This window comes from Aythya marila (assembly GCF_965140915.1).
Source record: "Aythya marila genome assembly, chromosome: 1".
NCBI classification, from domain to species: Eukaryota; Metazoa; Chordata; class Aves; order Anseriformes; family Anatidae; genus Aythya; species Aythya marila.
The window spans coordinates 95,919,430-95,941,103 of NC_139042.1; positions in this window are offsets into that span (position 1 = coordinate 95,919,430).

A 21,674-nucleotide genomic window follows, 5' to 3' on the forward strand; every position below is an offset into this window, starting at 1 on the left:
TACCTAGAGTTACGTCTCTCCCCTAAAGTGCCAAAGATGAGAACTCACTGAATATTTGGAGCTACTCCAGTATAGGAATACTGGAGAGGAAAATCTGTCCTTAAGTGTCATTCAGGTAGACATCACCATTATTTCACTTGAATTTCCTTTAAGGGAGTGTGTTGAGGTGCCAAGGGATGCCGCTAGATCCACGCCTGTTCTGGAGCTCCTCTTGGAGTTCTCTGTCTCTGTGCATTGAAGTGATTCAAAGTTTATCCTGTGGCCTCTGCTAAAATCCTTTTGCTGCTTTCCTCTCTCCCTTACACTATAAGCTTGTGTCCCCTGATTCTTAAGATATTTTAAACTTATTATTTAGTAGTTCTTCTAAAGCTATAAAATGCATCCTTCAAATCCTAAAAAGCTTAAATTGATTTGGTGAAATCACCTTCATGTTGTTTCCTTACAGTGTCCATCTCGACAGGAAAATTCAGTGAAATAGTAAACTATCAGAATTATTTTCAAACAATGTTTTTTTTGTTGTTTGAAAAATTATTGAAATTCAATATTTAGGATAACAGAGTTGGATTTAAATGGGGCATTCACTAGGGATCTCTTGGAAAATAAGGAATTTATCTTGTATATTCTCTAAAAAGAGGTTCTGAATCTGTTTTGGTTTAATTTCCAAGATGCGTTTTTTTGGGTTGCTTTTTTCTCCCCTTTCCTCTATTCCTTTCTTTTCTGTTCACTTTTTTGCATGCTGTGTGATTTCAGTAAGAACTTGGATCCTAACCTGCATGTAGTTCTCAACAGAATTTTGCATATGCATTTGGGGGAGGGTGGAGTAGGGGGAAACTTGGATGATTAGAGCCTTAAAGCGTAATCAAGTTGTAGTTTAATTTAGACGAATTGAAAGAGGTACGTGGAGGTGCCCAATAGGTGGAGCTAAACATCAAGCAATGCCATTGCGTACTACTGGATAAAATTAAACTCAAAATTCACCTCCAGAAAAGGCCCCCACCATGGCAGCAGATGTGGAAAAGAAGTAACTTCATTACTGGGCTGTGAAAGTACACTGCTCCTTATCTCTGATCCCTTTGGGATGTTGCTTGAAATGTTTCTGTGGTGTATAAAAAATTTTGTAGTGAAATACTTTTAAAGATAAAAGTGGTAAATTGCAGTGTGGCACACCTGGTTCCCTGGTGACTTCATTGATACCACTCATGACAAATAGTTCACATAGGCAAAGTGTTTAAATCAGGCTCCTAAGAAACCCTAATCCTAAGAAATCTTAATCCTAAGCAATCAGGTGAGAGCAGGTTACCTACTGGAAGTTACCTAGCCATTAATTCAGCTTGTTAGAAAGCCACAGGGATGCAGCACAGGTTTTGAAGGAATTCATATCATTTATGCACTTTGTGCTTTCTAGAGATTAAACAGCACCAAGTGTACACACCAAGGATGCCATGTATCGTGGCAAGGTTGCTTCCAGCACTTGAGTAACTTTGTGCATCTCTGTATGGGTGTCTGTGTATGCAAGTAAGCATGCAGACCGTAAAATGGGATTAGTCCAGGTGATGAAGCATTTTGTATGTTGGCTGTTCATGCTGCGGTGTCGCAGTTCCTGTGGAGAGAAGCTTGTCCCTACAGGGAAAGAGAGCAGAAGTAATTACTGCAATGCACGCAACAAGAAAAATGAGTTGTAAAAGGCTAGCGTGCATTGCAGGCTTGCAGAGATGGTTAAAGCTTCTAGCTTTAAAGATTTATTTGCATTAAGACTTTTCAAACTAGTGTTAATCCAATTCCCCTATTTAAGTGAGCCATCTCAAAGGAATTGTAACCAGCAGTGAAGCTGTGTGTTAAAAGTGGGGTGTGATTTTATGCTAGAGGATAGAAACAGCCTGGGATGTAGTTCTGTAGGGGTTGCTTTATCATTCTCCCTGCTGGCTGCCCTGGCTGAGCTTTGTGCCGTGTAAATGAGTAAAAATCACTAGTGTTACCTACTGCTAGTTGTGTTTAAGTTATTCTAACAAAAAACTCCAAAGGATTTTTGTCAACTTTTCTTAATACTGCTTGCTTTGAACAGGCACAAAGAACACATACGTGTGTCCAGTCAGTTTTCACTGTAAAAGATGAAGTTCAAATACTAGTTTATATATATCAAGTGTTGCTAATTCACAGGTTGTATTTAATTTAGCTCATCCAAAAGCATTTCTTAATGTGAATTACAGCCAGACTAATGCAAAAAGCAGCAGTTACACGAAGCGCTTTTAACAGCAATGTGGATTTTTGGCTTTTCCCAGTATTGGAGTTGAATGGTGTTGGGTTGTTATAAATAAAATAACGATCAATGTATTGAATTTTATGAAAGCTGCAGAAATACATGACTTGGCATAAAAGACAGCTGTGTACCCTAACCCTTTATACCTCTTGTTTTTCCCCTCCTAAGGTTTTGCCCATACTGTAATGAGGAGTTTGGTAATGCCAGCCTGGCGGGGCTTGAAGCAGCAAGAAGGGACTGAAATGGTTCAGGTGCTGAAGTACCTCTGGGTAGAAAGCCAGGGTGTTTACCACTGGTTTGGTTGGTGCCTCTTGCTCAGTGAGGACAAACAGATCAACAGTCAGCTGGCACTTCAGTGAAAATCTGTGGAGGCAGCTTGTTTATTCCTCTAGAAAGTGACAGATCTTTTGGTGGTTTTGGTGTCTTCTCGATATCCTCGGATATCCCACATCCTGTTCAAATGTTCCTAAAAATGCTGTTTCTGATCTTTTCAGGGTTGCAGAAGCTGTCAGACGGTAAACTAAATGCTGCGTGGAATTTTTTGTTCAGCCATGTAATAACTTCTCAAACTTACCTTTTAAATGATTTGTGTGTACTTCGTACCTCATTCAAAGAAAGGAGAGCATGCAATGAGAGTATGCACGCCAGCATATCTCCTGTGAGAGGGAATTACAGCATCTTCCTTGTTCTGATGCTGAAGGTCAAACCGATTGCATGTCGTAACACGCACTATTCTGGCTGAAGGCAAATGGCCTTGTTTGTGTTGAAGGACACTTGGAAGGAGTTCTATTTTTGTAAAGGAAAAAAAATGCTGCAGGGAACAGTCTTGCCTGTGATTGCTTTTCCATTCTGCATAAGGTGGCTCTTTCTGAAACAAGGTAGCTGCCCATGCTGTCTTAAGAAGCATATCTAAGTGCATCTTAGATAGATTGGAGTTAGGCTTGTATTTCCTCAGCCATACAAAGAAGTTCATTTTAAAAGTTGAAAAAGGTTTTCAAGAAGAGTTTCTGCGTGCTGCAGTCCATTCCTCCAGATGCTATTTTTCCATGAGATTTCCTACTTTGAGGTTTTAGGAGGAACAGGTGGTGGTCAGACTGAGGCGGAGGGAAGAGAGGGAGCATAATGTGGTAGGAAAAGTTGGAGGGGGAACCTAAAGAAATACTAGGAGCAGGTGAGCTGATTTCAGTAGCTGTCAGTAGTGTCTGCTGCTGTTTCACTGCAGTGTCTGAGATGGTTTTATCATATGTGACCTGATCCAAGACACTGCAAGGCACTGTGTGGGGAGAGGAGAGAGCAGGGCTGGTGCAGTGTCCCTCTGCCTAATCTGGTTCCTCAATGAGCGGCCATGTGTCTCAGGTTATGTGCTGGCATCTGTCACTCACTTCTGCCTGTGTCCCAGGCAGGATGGCCAGCAGCAACCGCAGCTGTTTTTCTTGGTGGTGAGAGGCTCACCTCAGCCCGGAGTGTGAGGCAGCCAGAGGCCTGCCCTGGCTAGTGCCAAGCCTGCATGGAGTCACGGGGGAAAGGAGAGGCAAAGGAGATTCCTGAGGCTGAACTGGGAGTCTGGGTATGGGAAGGAAGGGAGACAGGGAACCAGAGTTTGACCTGGGTATCAGAGCAAGCTCGGCTCAGATTTCGTCTCCCTCTACTCCTCAATGCCCTCATGTATGTCTCCTCACTGTGGAGGCAGCAGTCCTCCAGGTTCTTCGTACCCACTTGCAGTACAGAGACTGCCACGCTGGTCCTCCTTGCAAGAGCTCCAATTCCAGCAGCTGGCCCTTCCTGGCAAAAGAGCACATCTCCTTCCTCTCCCAAAACATGCTCCACAGCACCAGGTTCCTCATGCAATGCCAAGTGCCTCCCAGCTTCCTACCTTCCTCCTTGTTTCTGAGGTTTGCAGCAAGGAAGCCTCTACTTCCTCATGCTCCAGTGGCACACGTGCAATCCACTGACCTCGCTTCACTACTTGAGGGTGAACCAAGTGGGCAGATCAAGTGACCTTACCAGTCGTGGTGCTGATCAAGGTCTGTCCCTCAAGGTTCAGCCAAGCACAGCCATGGTATATTAAAAAGTACAAGCATGTGTAATTTCTTCACCTGTTTTTAGTTTTAAGGACTCAGTTGTTTTCTGGGAATTTTTGTTTTAAGATGACAATTCAGTCTGATAGCTGGTACATATGTTCTGCTGTCACGTGCATGTTCTAGAGTGTAAAGCTGAGCTTATCCAAAGGACCAGGTCAGAGGATGTTGCCACATCTGAGGAAGCGTGCTCAGATGCAGCGTACTCACAAAGGGCAGGGGAATGCTAACCAAGCTGTGCTGCAGGACTAGGAGAAAGAGCGAGGGCTTTTATCACCTCAGATCCCATAAGGAAAAGTGAGATGAAAAATCTACAGTCTCATGAAAATAATGTGGTTTATGCTGCTTGAAATCTTCAGGAAGGGAGAAGGGACTTTTATCAGACAGCAAGGTCTTGGATTCGTTTGGGTGACTCCCGGCAAGGTACTCGGCTTGAAGTCTCAGCTGTACAATACAATACCCCAAGCAATTTGATGTGTTACCATGAGTTTTCGAGGTACCTTCAGCTCTGTGTACTCTCTCCTTCCAGGGTAACATTACAGAATGGAAACTTTGACACAACCTTAATTACAGGCTAGTGCTGCTGTAATACAGCTCCTGTAGGTAGGTCAAAAAGCTTCCCGAGTGTAGCGCGGTGTCCTGGTACGCGCTTCCTGAGGAGCAGCTCTGATGGCTAGCTGCTGAGTAAGGAGAGTGTTAAGCAGTCAAAATCGTTACATGAGATTAAAAAGAAGGTGCATCGCATTACGCTGCTAATCCCTCTGCCAAATTGTGCTGTGTGGGAGAGACATTTAGCCAGAACTTTCCATGCGTTGTCAGCCTGTGGAATCACGCAGGAAATGAATAGCGCTGTGTTTGGGGGAGGGCTTGCTGGCTGGTAGTAAATACCCAATCCTTCTCCATAGAGCACAATGAACTAGCTCACCCACGTGTCCTAGAACCTCCTTCTGTTCCCAAGGGTTTCCAAAATAGCACTGCTCAGTGCTTGATCCTTGTCTCCCTTATGTGACCGATATGTTGCTGGAGACATTTTGGGACTCGCTTTATGCACAGCCCGGTTTCTATGCCAGAACGTCAATAAGGAAGCAAGGTGTTGCTGTGTTGTTGTAGGGGTTTGTTGCTCATCGGGTATTAGGGTTGTTGAGAGCTGTGGAAGATGCGTGGGCTGTGTGGAGGAGGGAAGAAGAACCGCTCGGATTAACAGCTGTGATTAATTGTTGTTCGCAGTGACGCATACGCTTTGCAAACACCAGGCTCACGGAGGCTTCTGCCTCATGAATCTTCCTCATGAATCCCTGTCTGGTACCTGTCATGAATGGATCTTCTGGTTAGGCCTCTCCTAACCAGGTCTTTAAAGGGCTTTTCAGATTCAGACTCCAGTTTAAAAGTTGGGCCCTATTCTAACTTGTATTTGAACCAGTCTAAATCCCACTGTTGTGCCACTTGGTGCAGGCTGGACTGCGAGAGGTGGTGGAAAAAGAAAGAATTACAGTCTGGTAGAGGATGCCAGAGCCGTTCCTTTTAGCTGCAGTGGATGCCTTCCCTGCTCAGCCGAGGCATGCAGAATAGCTTGCACATCTAAACAGCTGCTGGCAGAAAAATAAATGCTCTGGAGAGGCACATTTGCTCTGTTACCTGCTCATTACAGCCAGAAGGTAGCCAGAGGTGCTGCCTCCTGGTACCTAGGGTGAGAGGGAGGGGAGCAGGCTGCCGCTTTGCAGGTGTTAGTCAACCCCAGCCCTTGTAAAAGCAAGCGCTTCCGCAGCTGACACTGCAAAATCACCAAGCCTGGATCTGGAAATTGAGGTTTCTGCCGATGACACCACAGTTTGGCTGGCTGTAAGGCTGCTTGGTATCTGCAGATGCTAGCTATTTTGCTTCCAGACTTCTCAATTTCCCCGTGCTCCACTTGATTGCGCGTTGCCAGATGGCGCAGCAAGTCCTGCACCAGCTCCACAAACAAACCCCACAAAGAGGGCTGCAGACAGAAAGCGTGTGGAGAATTTATACTGCAGATATCTTGAGGTCTGGCCAGGTACGGGAAACTTCCAAGAGAAGATGATAAATAATGGCTGGATGCAGGAGAGATGCCTACAGTGCCTCTAATGAGGGCAAAGGAATAAAGAACATTTTATTTATCATAGAAAATCGACGTGGCACAGAAAATGCACATGGCAAATATCCTATGTTCCTGGAACACTTCTGTCATTTTGTGGATTTTTTTTTTTTTTTGGTTGTGGATTTTTGTGTTTTCTTTGAGTACCAAAATATCCAATTGTAAAGTGGATATCCACAGGAAAGCGAGCTTCCTTTGCTCTGTGCCTTGTGGAACAGCTGGTTTTAAACATCTATTACAGGTAAAGATGACATTTGGCAGTGGTGAAGCTTTTAAAGTGCTTTTCAAGGAACGTGGTAGACAATGCAGGGTGATGTTTTGAGACATGTACAAGGTTTGTTCACAGAGGTCCAGATTCTTTTCGACCTCTGTGTCACATCCAATGCAGCAGTAATACTTTTGGGGAGCATCCTAAACGCATTAGAAATGTGACTGCATTAAACACCTGAGCTCACCCGCTGTTGAATCGTGTCAGCACTGGCTGTCGTGGTGACACAACCAGCTGGCTCTGTCCTAGGTCAGCCTTTGCATCTGGGTGAGGTCCAAACCTGCGGGTGTGTGAGCATCCAGCCTCCCGTGATATCTTTTCCTTTATCAGCAAGTCAGCTGCCCGTGTCGTGCCTCTTAAAACGGGCATCAAAGCTCTACGTGGTGCAGCAGATGGATCCTCGAGCACAAACAGCTGCTCTCAGATTTTCTTTTTCCATTATCTCCCAAGCAAGAACATAACTTCCCCGCTGGGGAGGTGGGAGGAAGGGGGAGGGTCTGTGCACTTTCCCAGGCCCCTGGCACATTCGGACTCCCCAGCTAGCACTATTAACCCAGCAGGCATCAAGCGCTTACAACTGGAAGCCACCCTCACAGCTGCTGACAAAAGATTTTCAGGTGGTAGAGGCTGAACTCGGCTGCTTGAAAGCCTTTTAACTAACTCGCAGATCCAGAACTGCAAAGTGTTATTCCCTGCCATTCCCTGCTAGTGCAAATCCAATTGCATGATTATTAAAACTAGCATTAAAAAAAAAAAAAAAAAAAAAAAAAAAGATACTTGGACAATTTCATCTGAAGATTTTCCAATGGGGTAAAATCCATTTCCTTTGTTCTTCAGCATCTCAAAGGGCCAGGACTCGTTCCACACAATTTACCCCCCCCCCACACACACACATCAGTCTTCAGCTGCAGTGTCCTTGCTGCCAGGTGAAGGAGCGTACTGCAAGCGTCTTAATGGCTATTACCCCTTTTCTTTGATTCTCTTCTTCCTTCTCTTTATCATTACTTGTTGGTACAGAAAATGGAGCAGAAGAGATGTCTCCATGCCTGTGCAACCACAGAAAATGGTGATGGATGCATGCTTGAAGTCCTTGTGCTCTGAATCAACATATTTCTACTGATTTATTGTCAGTTAACAGGACATTATCAAACAAACTGAAACACCAGGGGATTTTTTTCTTTGGTGGCAGAACAGTAAGCTTTTGTGTTTGGTTTGCTCTGGGGGGAGTGGGGGGAGAGCATGGGAGGGAAAGCACTTTATCCTCTTTTCAGCTGAGAAAAAAAAAAAATAAATAAATATTTGCACTCACCTTGCTGCAAACCCAGGTTGCTTTGTTGGCCAATTGCTGTTTGGGCAGGTAGGTAAACTCAAACCCACCCTGTGAAAGAAATGTAGGAAAGCTTTGGTTTGACACATCTGAGCAGATGCTTTCCAGAGCACATGGTGGTGCTCTGCGAGGAGCAGGGCCAGGGGCAGCCTGTGAGCTCCCCCGGGGGCTGGCTGCTGGGGCTGTGCGAGGTGCTTGCTGAGGGAGTCATGCCTGATGGCATCTGGCACAGGCACCCAGCTCTGCTTTTGGAAAAAAAATATTTTTAAAAACACATCAATTTTTATATTTTGCAGACAACTGGATTGTGCAAGTTTGATGTGAAAGGCTCTTCTTTTTTGGAGGTGCTTCAGCACCTAGTGTCTTGCCTGGCTTTCCTCTTACATAAACAGAGCAAGAGGATCGTGTCTGGCCAGAAACTTTGGCCATGTTGTTTCCCCTTGCCTGGCAGTTGCTTTTGCCTTGCCTGTGACCTTTATGTCAGTGGGAGTCATGCCTACCAGCAGCAAGGTGCCTCTCGCTGGGCCTGTGCTGAAAGCAGCCAGTCAGAAATGAAACCCACGTAAACATATCTGTGCTTCGAATGCATTTTTATAATCTGTAAATTTGATGATGGCTGTGCAGCAGGAAAGAAACCTTTACGCAGGAGGCTGAGTCACGTGGAGGTGCCCGGGCAGAGCTGCAGCTGCACAGGGTGGTGGGAGATGTTGGGGGATGCTGTTCTCTCACCATGAGCAGCCTCTTCAAACACGGAGCATTAGTGCAAAGAGAGCATCTGTGGCCTCATCTGTGCCTGGATTTGGTCTTAGCCTTTCTATAGCCCTAAACAGATGACCTAAGACCTGTTTGCTCCTCCTCAGTATACCGTGGTTCAGCTTTAAAAACACAGTATGCAGAAAAGTGATTTCAGAAGCAAGCTAAAAGACTGATTTTGTACTACTGCAATGACAAAATGGTGTTGTCGCTTGTGTTGTCACTTCCTGACACGTAGTTAGGTTCTTGTTTGGTTAGTTGTGATTTTTTTTTTCAGCTGTCGTTTGTGGTGATGTTGTTTCCTACATGTGTAAATATTTGCAAGGCGGTTTGACATGGATCATGGTTTAAGAGAGAAAAAGCTTATGGGGGAAAAAAAAAGTGCACAAATAACCCAAACCGCCTCTGAACAAATATATGAAAAGTTGCAGGCATCTGTTCTTTCCCCCAGAGTCTGTATGCCCCGCTCACCAGTGAGCCCTGAGTGACGGCGGGGCTGCTCTGCTGCTGCCTGGGCGCAGAGCGCTTGGTACCAGGAGCTTGGGGTCCAGCACCCATAGGGAGATGTGGGGCTCCTGGAGGCTGGGGGGTCTCAGGAACAGATCCATGTGCTGGAAGTGAGCAGGGAATCCATCTGGGGCAGCTCCTGTTCACTGAGCAGGTCTCCAGTGGAGAGGAGGCACCCTGCACACCAGCAGTGATGGGTCGCAGAGGCTGGGGTGCATCATGTCCACGGGGCACCTGCTGGCCCAAGGGGACACCAGTCCCTCTTGAGTGTTGGGGTGCTGCAGCTTTCATTAAAAAGAAAAGCAGAGGTATCTTGGTTATTTTTCCATTTGCCAGGCATGTGCTTGCCCGGTTATTTTTATCAGAAGGGGCAGGCTCAATTTCAGGTTTTTTTCTTGTTGGCTTTGAGCAATTTTGATGTCCTGGTTCATTCAGTAGTGTGACAGCAGCATTCAGACCCCCAGCACCTATTGATATAACGATGCAGATGGGATTAAAAGAAAATGAACCATAGGAAAATGTCCCTCTTCTGTAGAAACCTGAGTGAGTCTTGAGCTGGTGATGTAGCATTAAGATGAAATCAGGTGTAAAAGGTGAAATCAGGAGTAAACAAAATTATTGGTTTTATGCTATGAAACACTAAAGATGTTAAAGACACACTTTGCTAGAGCAGAGCTAAGTAAAGGAGAGTTGCAACCAGACAGCATCTGCATCAACTATGAAAAGGATTCAAGTATTCATCCACCTCCCAGCTGTGGTCATGGCAAGCCCCTCATTATTCCCGCTGCTGCAACACGAGTAAGCAGCTAAAAACAGCCAGGCAAGGGGCAATGCCCAGCAAACATTTTTATCCTCCCAACACCACTTGGTGAGCCCTGCTGCTTCTGGTGCCGGCTAGGAGGGATACGGGCTCCCAAAGGATCTGGGGAGCAGTGGCTGGGGTGTTGTGGGAAGGAGCAGAAGCTCAGGCAGCTGGGGACTCAGCCTGTGATGCATTACAATACTCAGACCAAAGACTTTTGGTTCAGGAAAAGTACCCAAGAGTAAGAAGCTAAAGCTTTTGAATAGTTTCCAGAGGTCCTCACTGACCAGGATGTGCATACGACACTTGCAGGTAGTGAATCATTGGTGGTTATAGTTCTGTACAAACAAGAACCTCACTTTATTTATTTATTTTTTAAACATTTAGGGTAAAAGATGGCACTAACTGGAGCTTTTTGACATGAGTGTCGTTGGTCATAACACCAGAAAAAAACAATATCCTCTCGGTGAGATCTACTGGAAACTATTTGGATGGTACGTTTGTTGCATTAATACAGTTTGAGTAATGGATAGTGTTTGGAAATAAAACTTTCCAAACGAAGGGAATGATGTACTATATCTGGTGCAGGAGCTGAACAACAGGAATTCACATTTTCCATTTCCTGGTGCAGAACAAACAAAGTAGGCTTAAAATTAGTAAATCTGTTAGTCACTGCGTTATGAATGGCACGGTCGAGTAAAGTCACGGCTTGGGGAAAATGTTTGCTATAGCTACATTTCTAAATAAAACGGGCCTGCTGCTTGGCACGTGGCACACCTTAGCAGGATGGAGCATTTGACATCTCACATCTGAGCATCTTCATGACAGGGGTGGGTTTAGGATCAGGCTTCGCGGGGCTGGGATGCACCTCACAAGGCTCTGTGGGCTGCTGCTTGCCACAGCTCGACGGGAAGCAACAAGCCAACAGCTCCCACCCTGGGCTCCACTGCCATGGTGGCTTTTTCAAAACCCTTGTGTTGCGTAGCACTTTGGGATTTCAGTAAAGGAAGTAAGTTTGTGTCTTCCAAAGCAGTTTGGTCTAGATCTGAGCTTTATTTTTAGCTATATTCTCTTCATTTAATGGCCATACCTATTCTAGGGACATTTACTGTTCAATAACAAGAAGATACATGCTCAACCAGGAGGATTTAATGAACCCCATCCCTTTTACAACTGTTTTGGTTAAAGTCACCTCACCATTTGTTGAAGTGATGCTCTCCCCAGGCTGTGGCCGAGCACTGCTTTTCCCAGGTGCCACAAAAAGCATGAACAGCTGAAGTCACTTCTGCCAGCCCCAGGTCAGAAGCAGAGAGGGCTTCAGCCCCGCCGCTGGCTGAGAAAGAATGGAAATTATGAGCTTAGCAATAGTCCCTTATTTAAAGCAAGAGGAATGTGTGACAGCCTGAATTAAGGAGGGACAGTTTCGCTCCATGTCTAGCCTATTGTTACAAGTGGGAGGGAATTCAAAAAACTGAGCAGGCTTGTTTGCTTAGGAGGGAAAGAAAGAAATGCCTGAAGTAATGCAAATATGCAGTGTGGGGAAAAAATGCCTGCATATGCACAATTAAAGCGTGAGTGTATAAATGCAGACACAAACCCCAGGGCAGGAGAGGAGCAGGGGCAGGCAGTGCCCTTCGTTCAGCAGCTCCAGCAACAAGCCAGCCACCCTTCTGGAGGCACAAAATTTCTGCTCTCTGCACGTGTGTTTGAGCTGGGTGCACTGGAACTTCTTAGGGGTGGAAGTTGTGTGAGTGGGGGAAGCAGGACCTCTATGGTCTAACAAGGACCCTCCTCAGGAATGGCAGCGGAAGCGAACTTTTGCTCTCTTGCCAGTCCAGGAGCCAGTGGTGTGGAGTAAAAATGTTTCATGGCCCTTAGGAAGCCACCAGGTTATGTGGGTATGCCTTTTGTAATCATGACTGTCAGCCTGTCCCGTGCACAAACCACTTTGGGAACCTGCATCCTTTTCCTGAGCCTTCTGCTGAACCTGCACTGCTGGTGTGCTTCTGCCTCCCTCTTTCTTTTATGTCCGCACAAAACAAAAACTAACCAAAATAAATCCCCAACCACACACACGTGCATGCACGCACAAAGCCAAAACCAACCAAAAACCAGGCCAACATGCTAAGGGGCTGGCTTTTAAGGCTGATGGTGTAGATATTGAAAATCATTAGACCTTTTATTTCAGGGGACTGGCACAAAACTCTTGGGCTATGTTTCAGTATCGCTCTCCCCATTGCTGCCTTTGACCACTAACCACGCGGACTGTTGGTTTTTGTGTTCTTCATTTCTGCCTTTTTCAGCAGCCTCAGGCTCACATCTCCTGATCGCCGGCAATAAAAGCTGGAGTGCAGCGCTGACAGCGTATCTACCACAATTAATCTCTTTCCGCACGCATTCAAGGTTTGCTTTCAGCAATGTCATTAGGTGGAGCTGCAGCCTCTGGTACTTCTTGGGAGCTCCATCTCTGTCATTCATTAAACGCGCTGAAGAGGGACGGTAACCTCAAGACAGATTAATTATCATCATTGCTTCCAAGTATATCGTGCCCAAACTCTATGAGAGGTTTTCTAGGTAACTGAAAGATGAGGTCCCTGCAATGAGGAAGTTGCAATTAAAACTCGCGGTGCTGATATAGGAAAGGAAGAGAGGGAGTTGCCTCGAAGAACGGAGCGGTGGAGTTCGCGTTGAGCTTCATTTTGCTGCTCTCCTCCTCACCCTGTATCGCAGGCCCTGCTCTGAGGTAAGGAGTTAAGTGCTGACAAAATACATTTGCATAACGTGGGCCCATGGCAAGTTTAGTTAAGCTTGCAGGTAGGCTCCTTCCATCCCACGCCAGCACAGCCAGCTCCTAACCCCCACGCATCATTGACCTGCGTTCCTTCATCCACAGGGAGCTGGGGAGGCTCGCTTCAGGTAGGGAATAACCAAGAGATGATTTTATTTGAAATGGAGGAGAATTAGTTGGTGATTTTGGTAAAGACAGGATTTCATGTCCATCAGTCCTGTGGCTTCTTTACAACTACCTGAAAGGAGGCTGCAGCAAGGGGGCTGTTGGTCTCTTTTTTTCTCGGGTGAAAAGTGATGAGACACAAGGAAAGGGTCTCATACTGTGCTGGGGAGGTTTAGGTTGGATATCGGGAAGGATCTCTTCCCAAGGAGGGTGGTCAAGCATTGGAACGGGCTGCCCTCAGAAATGCTAGAGTCCCCATCCTTGGAGGTATTTAGAAGGTGTGTGGACATGGCACTTAAAGACATGGTCTGGTAGGATGGTGAAAATTTTGGTGATCTTGCAGGTCTTTTCCAGCCTAGATGATCCTGCGATGCTGTGCTTTTCCTCCAGACCAGAAAACAAAATGTCACCAGCTGTGTTAACACCGCTGGGTATGGCAGGGACGGGCACTGTGTAAGATGCTGTGGCCCAACACATGCTGCAGTAGTGTTGCAGTCCTAGAAAAAATTGTGGTCTCCATCTTATTGTTTGCAATGCCTTTGTGGTCCAGAGGCACTGCACTTACTGCATCAGCGTGCTCAGCACAAAGCTGAAATGTCCCAACAGAAGTATGCCTAGTCAATGCTACCTCTGTGTTTGTTTGTGTTTGTTTTCCCACAGACATTGTAGTTAGGGAAATGTGCAGATTTCTTTTTTTTTTTTTTTTTATGTGTTCTTAGTTTGTGCAGGTCGCTATTGTTTCTAATTTCAGCAAGATGCAGGGGATCATCTAACAGCGTGTGGCTCTGTGCAAGGAGTGCCTGCTGCAGCTGAGGGGCTGTACCAAGGGATGCATAGCTTGACACCAATTTCTCACCAATTTTCCCTAAATGCCTGCTCTGACCACTGTAAGGCAAAATACCGGTTTAAAAGAAATGACCAGTTATGGCTGTTCGTAGGAGCTGGTCAATGTTTCCTGGAAGAAATGATTCACAGCTGGCCTTTGCTTCAAGGCATTTCAGATGCTGTGTGCCCTGTCAGATGTTCATGTCTTCTGAGTCAGCCCACACCCTTTTGCTTTTTCTCCTGTGAAATGCGTGGCAAAGTGAAGAGGAACCTGGCAGAAAGTGCTCCAGGTGGAGCAACACCACTCTCATGTTGCCTTTTTCTGTACTTTCTGTTCCCAAGCCCCAGGACTTTTATTTCCTTCTACTTGGTTGTGATCACAGAAGAAAGATTTCCCACATACGCTCATGTGCTAACCAAAGAATGATTTACTCTTTGGATTATAAAACTACAAACAAGTTGTTGCATAGCCCAAACAGCTACCTGATATTCAGGGCTAGGTGGGATCCTTCCAATCAAAGAAAAACTGGGCGTTGTGGTTCATGCTTGCTTTGTCTGGTTAGGTTGCAAATATCAAAAGCTTTCCTCCTTGAACCGCAGAAGTGCTCAGCAGCAGGCAGTTTGCTTGCCCACCATGCCCACATCGAGCTCCCCCTTCCCTCTCACCTCGTGGCATTGGGGGAGCCCCATGCCTGTGCTTGCATAGGGGACACTTCTCTTGCAAACCACCAACCACCTTCACGAGTCTCTTCAACCTTTCTGCTTCTGGTGAAGACCTCGGATAGGCTGCCATGGCATAGCTGGAGAAAGTGTGGCCAGCTATGGGTCAGTGAACCAGAAGCACAAAGCATCTCAGGGCTCCTGAAGGGCAGCAGTGTGTTCACACTGCCCGCATCTGCTGTTTGCTCAAGGGAGAAAAAAAGACCACAGCGGGGAGATCTGTGTGCCTGCTTCTGCGGAAAAGCTTATCTATACCTGCTGCAAAACACACTTCTTCTTTAAAAGGATAAAAGAAGAAAAAAGAGTCCGGAATAGCTCTGCCTTTGAAAGCCTTCCTTGATAATGCAGGCAACGCTGGGCCTTACATTACCTGCAAGCGCAGGGAGCTGTGGGTGGCATGTGTGAGGACATAGCTTCAATTATTTTATCTAAATGACTGGAAAGGTATTTTGCTTTTTTGCTTCTCAGGATGCAAGGTTTCCCTTCCCCCATGACCTGGCTCCTTTTCTGAATGAGTGCATTTTTGAGAATGCCTTTCCTAGCACATGGAGGAGCCTCCTCTCACGACCTTAACCTAGCAATTTAGTGCAAATTCTTGTGAGATTGGAAGGGGCATTTGAACAGCTATTTCTTTCTGTACCATTAGAGGATCTTTGATCTTGCTTTCTGCTGGCAGTGCTGACAGCAAAACTGGTTTCTGAGCATAAAACATCTCTGCTTTTTGTTGTACGGGGAGACCTGTTGATAAAAGCATGGGTATAAAATGCTCCGTGAGGTGGCTGGATTCAGAGGAGGAAAAGCCAAAGGTTCAAGAGCATCGAAGGAGAACAGTGCAAACCTGTGAGGTTTTCAATGCTTCAAACATCAGGAGGAAGAATAAGGCTCCAACAATGCAGGGATTCTGTTGTGGCTTCCAAAAATCCTTCCTCATGGATCACTGCCAATACAAACCCTCCTCTGCCCACAGGCATTTAGGTGTGCAAGACTGGCTTTGCTTGGAGATCCGATGATCTTGAGGTCTCTTCCAACCTAGAAATTCTGTGATTCTGTGATTAATGACTGGACTTTTGAATACTGGGGGGTCCAGAGTGTAACCTTTGGGTTTTGCCACCTGATTGAGCCAGGATTGTGGCTTGCTAGTTTTTTTTCCTGACCCTACCACAAGGTGGGATAAGCAGCAATGTCCCCTGTCCAGTCATCTGCTCTCATTTCTACTTGGTATGTCCTGAAGCCTTCATTGGACATGTGCACACTCTTCAGAGACATGCCTTTTTTCTTTCTTAATGAAATCTGACATGAATTTCGACTTCTGTGCACTATAAAGGAGGAGAAAGTTTACAGTATTTTCCGCTCACTAATTAGTGTTAGCATGACACCGGCATCAAAGTGTGGAGGTCTGCGGTGCTTTTCCACTGCGCCGTTTTATGGACACTTTGCTCATAATGCTTTATTTTTTATGAGTATATAGCTTTTGTACTTCTACCTGGTGTAAGTGAGAACTTCAGACAGCATCTTTAAATCCTCCCTCAAAACGCCTGAAGTGCTATTTAGCTGTACTTTGCTCGGATTGATCCTTTATTTTGAAAGATGTGTGTAGCTTCACTTTCTTTATGCCTACACAGCAAACAGGAACCTCATCCCAGGCAGACAACCTGAGGAAGAAGATGTGGAGAGCCTCTTGCACACATGGCTCCTCCTGGCTGCACCTGGGACCTCCCTGCTCTCCCCCTGCCCTTCCTTGACAGTGGTTGAGAAAAGAAGGGCTTTTGGGGCTGCGATCCCAACCAAAGCTGTCACCCAGCTGGGCACTGGATCCTGAGGTGCCCAGCCTTGCCTGGTGGCTTCCCAAGGAGATCACCCACTATCCAGGACAGCACCCCGCAGGCTGCCCGGGCTGTGCCTGCACAGCTCCAAGACTTCTTAGATTCATTGCACAAAAGGAGGAAAATGGCTTTCTTTTTCCCTCTTTTTGTGCAAGGAGAGGGCTTCCTACACCCTTAAGACCTTGTACCATGTATGTGGGGTCAGACAGGCACACTCCTTTTCTGCAGGGTGGCTGCAGGTTGGCAGCAGCAGGGCACCAACATGCTGCGGGCTGGTCCCAGGGGGGATGTGAGCCCCTTCTGGGGCACCTGAGCACCTTGAGTAAGGCCAGCACAAGCGAGGAAGTGAGGCAGCAACTAACCTTTTAAATTTTCTTTTTCTTTTTTTTTTTTTTTCTTTTCTTTTTTTTTTTTTTTTTTTTAAATTGCAACTTTGGATGGGTTTGGACAACGTGTTAAGATTGACTTGGAAACCCTTGAGAGGGCCTCAATGAGCAAATGAGTTTTAATGAGCAAATATTCTGAGGGAGGCAGAAGTGAGCAAATTCTACAGAGGAATTACATGGGGTTTGTTGTTTTCTGTCTCAAAGATGCAGAGGGAAACACAGAGCCCCTATATAAATGGCGTTTTCACCCATGCAAACAGCATTTTTAAAACACCTTTTCATAGGACTGAGCATTTGTAGGGGAGCCTGGTGGGTAATGGAAAAAAAAAAAAAAAACTCTGTTTTTTATTTACCAGACTCAATCTATTTGTGGAAAAATTATTCACAGTCTGTTTAAAAAGAAAAGGAATGAAATATTTGGTAAGCAACTCACCCTGCTGCTGGATGCCAGCATGCCAGTGGCTGTTGAGTTGTATCCAGGTGTTTGTCTGGCACCAAGCAGGGACAAGGGGCAGATTGCCCAAACTGCTGTCTTTGGAAAGGAGTAGGAACTGCCACACAGGTCCTGCTGGAGCTGATAGCCACAGCCAGGAGCCATGATCTGGAGTGTATGTGAATTTGTAGCTGACGATGCAGCCTTCTCACAGCACTTGGTGCATGGTTGGAAGAACAAACTGCAGCATGGGTCACCACTAAACCCAATTTTCCCTGTCTGGTCATTAAAGCAGTGATTGCTTGCTGATTGGGGATGACTCATCTGAATCATCACCATAAAAATGTAATGCTCCAGCCTCTGTGCCTCTACTGGCATCCAGGAATTACTCTTCAGTGCAAGGGAATTGAAATTAACCTTGTTGTGGGGGTTGGAAGCCTCTCCATCCAGTGCCTTTTCCAAACGCTGCAGGTGTCAGCACATTTTTAATATGACATCGTGGGGTTTTATGGTCAAAATTGCGTTTGGTTGGCAGGCTGCAAATTGCAAGCCTGCTTCTGCAGCCAGTGCAAGGCCACGCTCTGCTGCAGCTGCACCGCTTGGCACTGCTCCTGCTTCTACAGCCAAGGGCAACTCCGCATTGCTGCTGTGTGTTAGCAGAGGTCGTGCACACGTAGGGGCAGCAGGTGGCCCACGGCCTGGCTTTTGGGAGTTGGACGCACTCGAGTTAGTGCTGGGATTGCAGCGATTGAATTAGTGTCGCTCTCTTGGCCAGGCTCGCTGAATGTGGCGTGCAATTCTGGGTACTTTAGTTGTTGAGTTTACAACCTAGCTTCACTTACGGAAAGCTCATGCTGTGGTTTTCCTGGAAACCCGTCCTTTGCATGATGACTTGGATCACCCCCATTCAAAGTCACTTCCACAACGTTTGGGCTGAATCAGAGGTTTTCCCAAAGGGTCCAGCCAAGACCCTTTGGACCCATTGGGGCCAGCCAAGACCCAACAGGGCCATTTGGTGGGAAGGTCTTCCAGGAACAGGGGAAGAGCTGGAGCCCTGGTTGTCCTCTCCTTGTCTCGGCCAGCCATGAGGAAGCAGAGGGGAGCTGAGCCCAGCTCAGGTCACTGCAGGACCAGAGGAGACCAAAGGCACCTTCTGAATTACTCAGTGCCCTTTCATATCTTCTCAGGGCCTTGACAGGCAGCCCAGAAATGCTCTGAAAATTAGTTTGCACAGCTTTCCAGTGATTTCCCCTGGTTTTGAGGGATTAACAAGGTACATATGGGAAACTGCCAAAGATAATGATCTCTGGGACGGCAATACGTTAGACCTTATCTCTTAATGTGCAAGAGCCACAGCAGCAACCTTTCTAAGAAAGAGCGAAGAGTCATTGAAAGAATAAACTATTTTCTCTACTCTCCTCACCTTCTTCAGCATTTCTTTCCTGAAAACAATGCTGAGACCAATTTATAAAATTTCCCTCCCACCACCAGACAGATGGATTCAGATCTGCAACCTCCTGTGCTTGTGAAATGTCCCTTATCACCTTCCAGAGCTGACCCGCGTTCGCTTTCTGACAGATCCAGTCACTCCACATGTCATCATTACGGTGAAGAAAATGAAACCTAGGGCTAGTGATAGATCCAGGAGGGCAAAGGAACGTCTTGCCCGGAGTGGTTTTGTGGCTTTGAGCCTAGCCTTTGTATATTGCCTTTGTTAAATTAAAAAACCAGTAATCTCCCTCTCAGGTCTAACCAAAGTCAAATAGAAGTTACGTGGATGTGATTTTTAAAAAATAATGAACTAATGGAGTTGGTTTTGTGAAACAAAGACATAGTCCCCCTCTCCATTGTAGCAGAGCCAGGGGTTGATGGAGGAAGCGAGGTCCCACACAGACCTTGAGCTGTGTTCACATGTTTTAGCTTGAGTTTGGCAGATGCTGCCCTAGCACGGACCAGGCACTCTCGATGGCCTCTTGTCCTTCGTGCCAGCAAGGGAAATAACAAGGAATTGGGCTGCTGTTGCTAAGCCTGGTCTCAAAATGCCTCCCCTGCATCCCGGCAGCTCCCTCTCCGAAAGGAAGGTCAGGGCTGCCAGCCCACACTGAGGCATCCTCTTTCCCAACACATTCCTGGTCATTCAGCCATGGGAAGAGGAAGTGAAGTGATCTCATTTTATCCCAAATTTCCCCCGCGAAGAGGAAGCAGGGCCCCGCTGCTTGCTCCCTGCTGTCACCGATGATGCGTGCTCTCCTCTTCCTGCCCCATCTCCTGCTGGGCTCTCTCCAGCTTGGGGTGGGTTTCAGTGCCCTCACACCAACCAGGAGCCGAGTGGGGCAGGGGCAGGACCCTGCCCTCAGCAGCCGCAGACACAGCGCCCTAACCCTATTTTCAATTCTTCTGCATCGTCAGAGGATTTGACCGATTTATTTATTGAGCAGTGCACTGCTTCCCTAATTAGCCACTGCCCACCCTTACAGCATCTCCTTTTAACAACCTGCTTCTTTACTGGGATACAGCAATACCCCAGGCAGTGCAAGCACAAGCTACACCCCACACCCCTCTAAAAAAAAAATGAATGAAGCTCCTGAAAGCAGATGCACAGCCCTGGGGAAGCTGTGTCTGTGCTATCCACACCACCAGCACCCTCCGCATGTGTTTTAAATTCAGCTACCCTGCACAGCTAACAAATTCACTTTATAGCTTCCAAGTGTGCAGTAATAAACCTCCCTTTGGCTCTTCCCCAATGGAAAGCAGCTCTTTTTGGGTGATGGGTAGGGGTCAGCCGATGCCCCTCGGAGCCAGCTGTTCGTGCTGGGCTGAAGGTGCAGCCCTGGGAATGCCTCCCCTTGAGCTGCCTCCCCTGCGCCCCTCAGCAGCACCCACCAGGGCTGGGTGCCCCCCGCAGGTGCCCCCCAGCACCTCCCAGCCCCGCGCCCTTGGCCAGGACAGTGTCCGCACCCTGCAGCAGGAGGCCGGCTCCCAGCACCCACGCCACGGGCTCCTGCCCTCCCCCATCCCGGTGAGCCTGGGTGTTTTCCTGTTCGCCTCTTACCTTTTGCACTGATCCCAGGGACGGCGGGGACAGTGACGGCTGGGCTGCTGTCCCTGCAGGAGCCAGGAGCCAGCCTCTGCCTGCAGACACCCCAGAGGCACCAGCCCAGGGGCTCCCCAGGGCTCCCACCTTCCCCCTTCTCCTTCCCCACGAGGGCTGGAGCCCTGCACCCAGCTGAGCTGAGCTGCCAGGTCTGTACCGAGCTGGGGACGAGGGCACGGGGTGGTGGAAAGCAGAGAGGCTCCAAGGGGCATGCCGTAGGGCTGAGTGATGGAGGAGAAGAGGCAGCAGGGGTTTTGCCTGCCGGTTTCTGTTTGCTGTTACAGCCCTGCCGGTGTTTGCTTGCTCTGCTGGGCTGGGTGCGAGCCCAGGGCAGCCGCATCTGGGAGGATAAACTTCACTGCTTGTTGTTTGGGGCGGATGCTGGGTTTTCCACCCAGGAATTGTGTGGTATGTACACAGTCTGTGTAAGGGGTCTGGGCTTCTCCCCAGTGCTTTGGGAAAGAAATGATTGCACCCAGCACGTGGGTGCTGCATTTTAGAGCGATGCTTTCTGAAGAGCAATTATAAGTGCATTAAAGTGCATTTTGAAGTGGTGCTCAGGCAGGTCGTGATGGATGTCCTGAGAACTGGTCTGGAGTGGCTACAGAGGTGTTAGAGAAAGCTGGGGGTTGCAGGAGGTGCGTGCATCTTGTGGATACCTGCAAATCCATCATCACAACCCTGCCTGCTCTCTTGTACCATCTCAGATAGGCTTGCAGTGCTGTACTCTTGCACCAATTTCCAGGAGCTGGAGGGAGGAAACGGGTCTCTCTTGTGCAATGCTCTGGCCTCCAGAAAGTTAGTTGTCTGACCTACCCATCCCTGTAATGAACAGGCAGGGAAATGAGCCGGGGAGGTCAGTAGCTCCATTGCTTTATAATGCCGGAGAAGCTTTATAATTGCTTTGCAGTGCTGGGAGGTGGGCAACGTGCTGTGCTAGCTTTTGCTGCTAGTGTAATACAGGCTTTTCTGTGCGTTATCAGCTCCTGACAAGCTGCTTCTGCAGTATATTTTAAAGGTAGATGTGCCTCTGGAGTCCCTTGGTTAGTGATGTTCTTGACAGCAAGGGGAGAAAGATTGCTGGAGACATTTGCTTGGCACAAATTATAATAGAGGTCTTTTGAGTTATGAGAGCTGAGGAAACGGTAACAGGGGAAGAGCATCTGCCATTTAACATCCACCTCTGTCTGCGTAAGGAATATCACATTTTAACCTCGGCGGGGAAGAGAAGGACCACTCGCCAAGGCAAATCAACTTGCCCACACAGTGTTGGAGGACAAAACTCCCGCTAGGCTGAGTCACATCACCGAGGTACACGACATGACAGAAAAT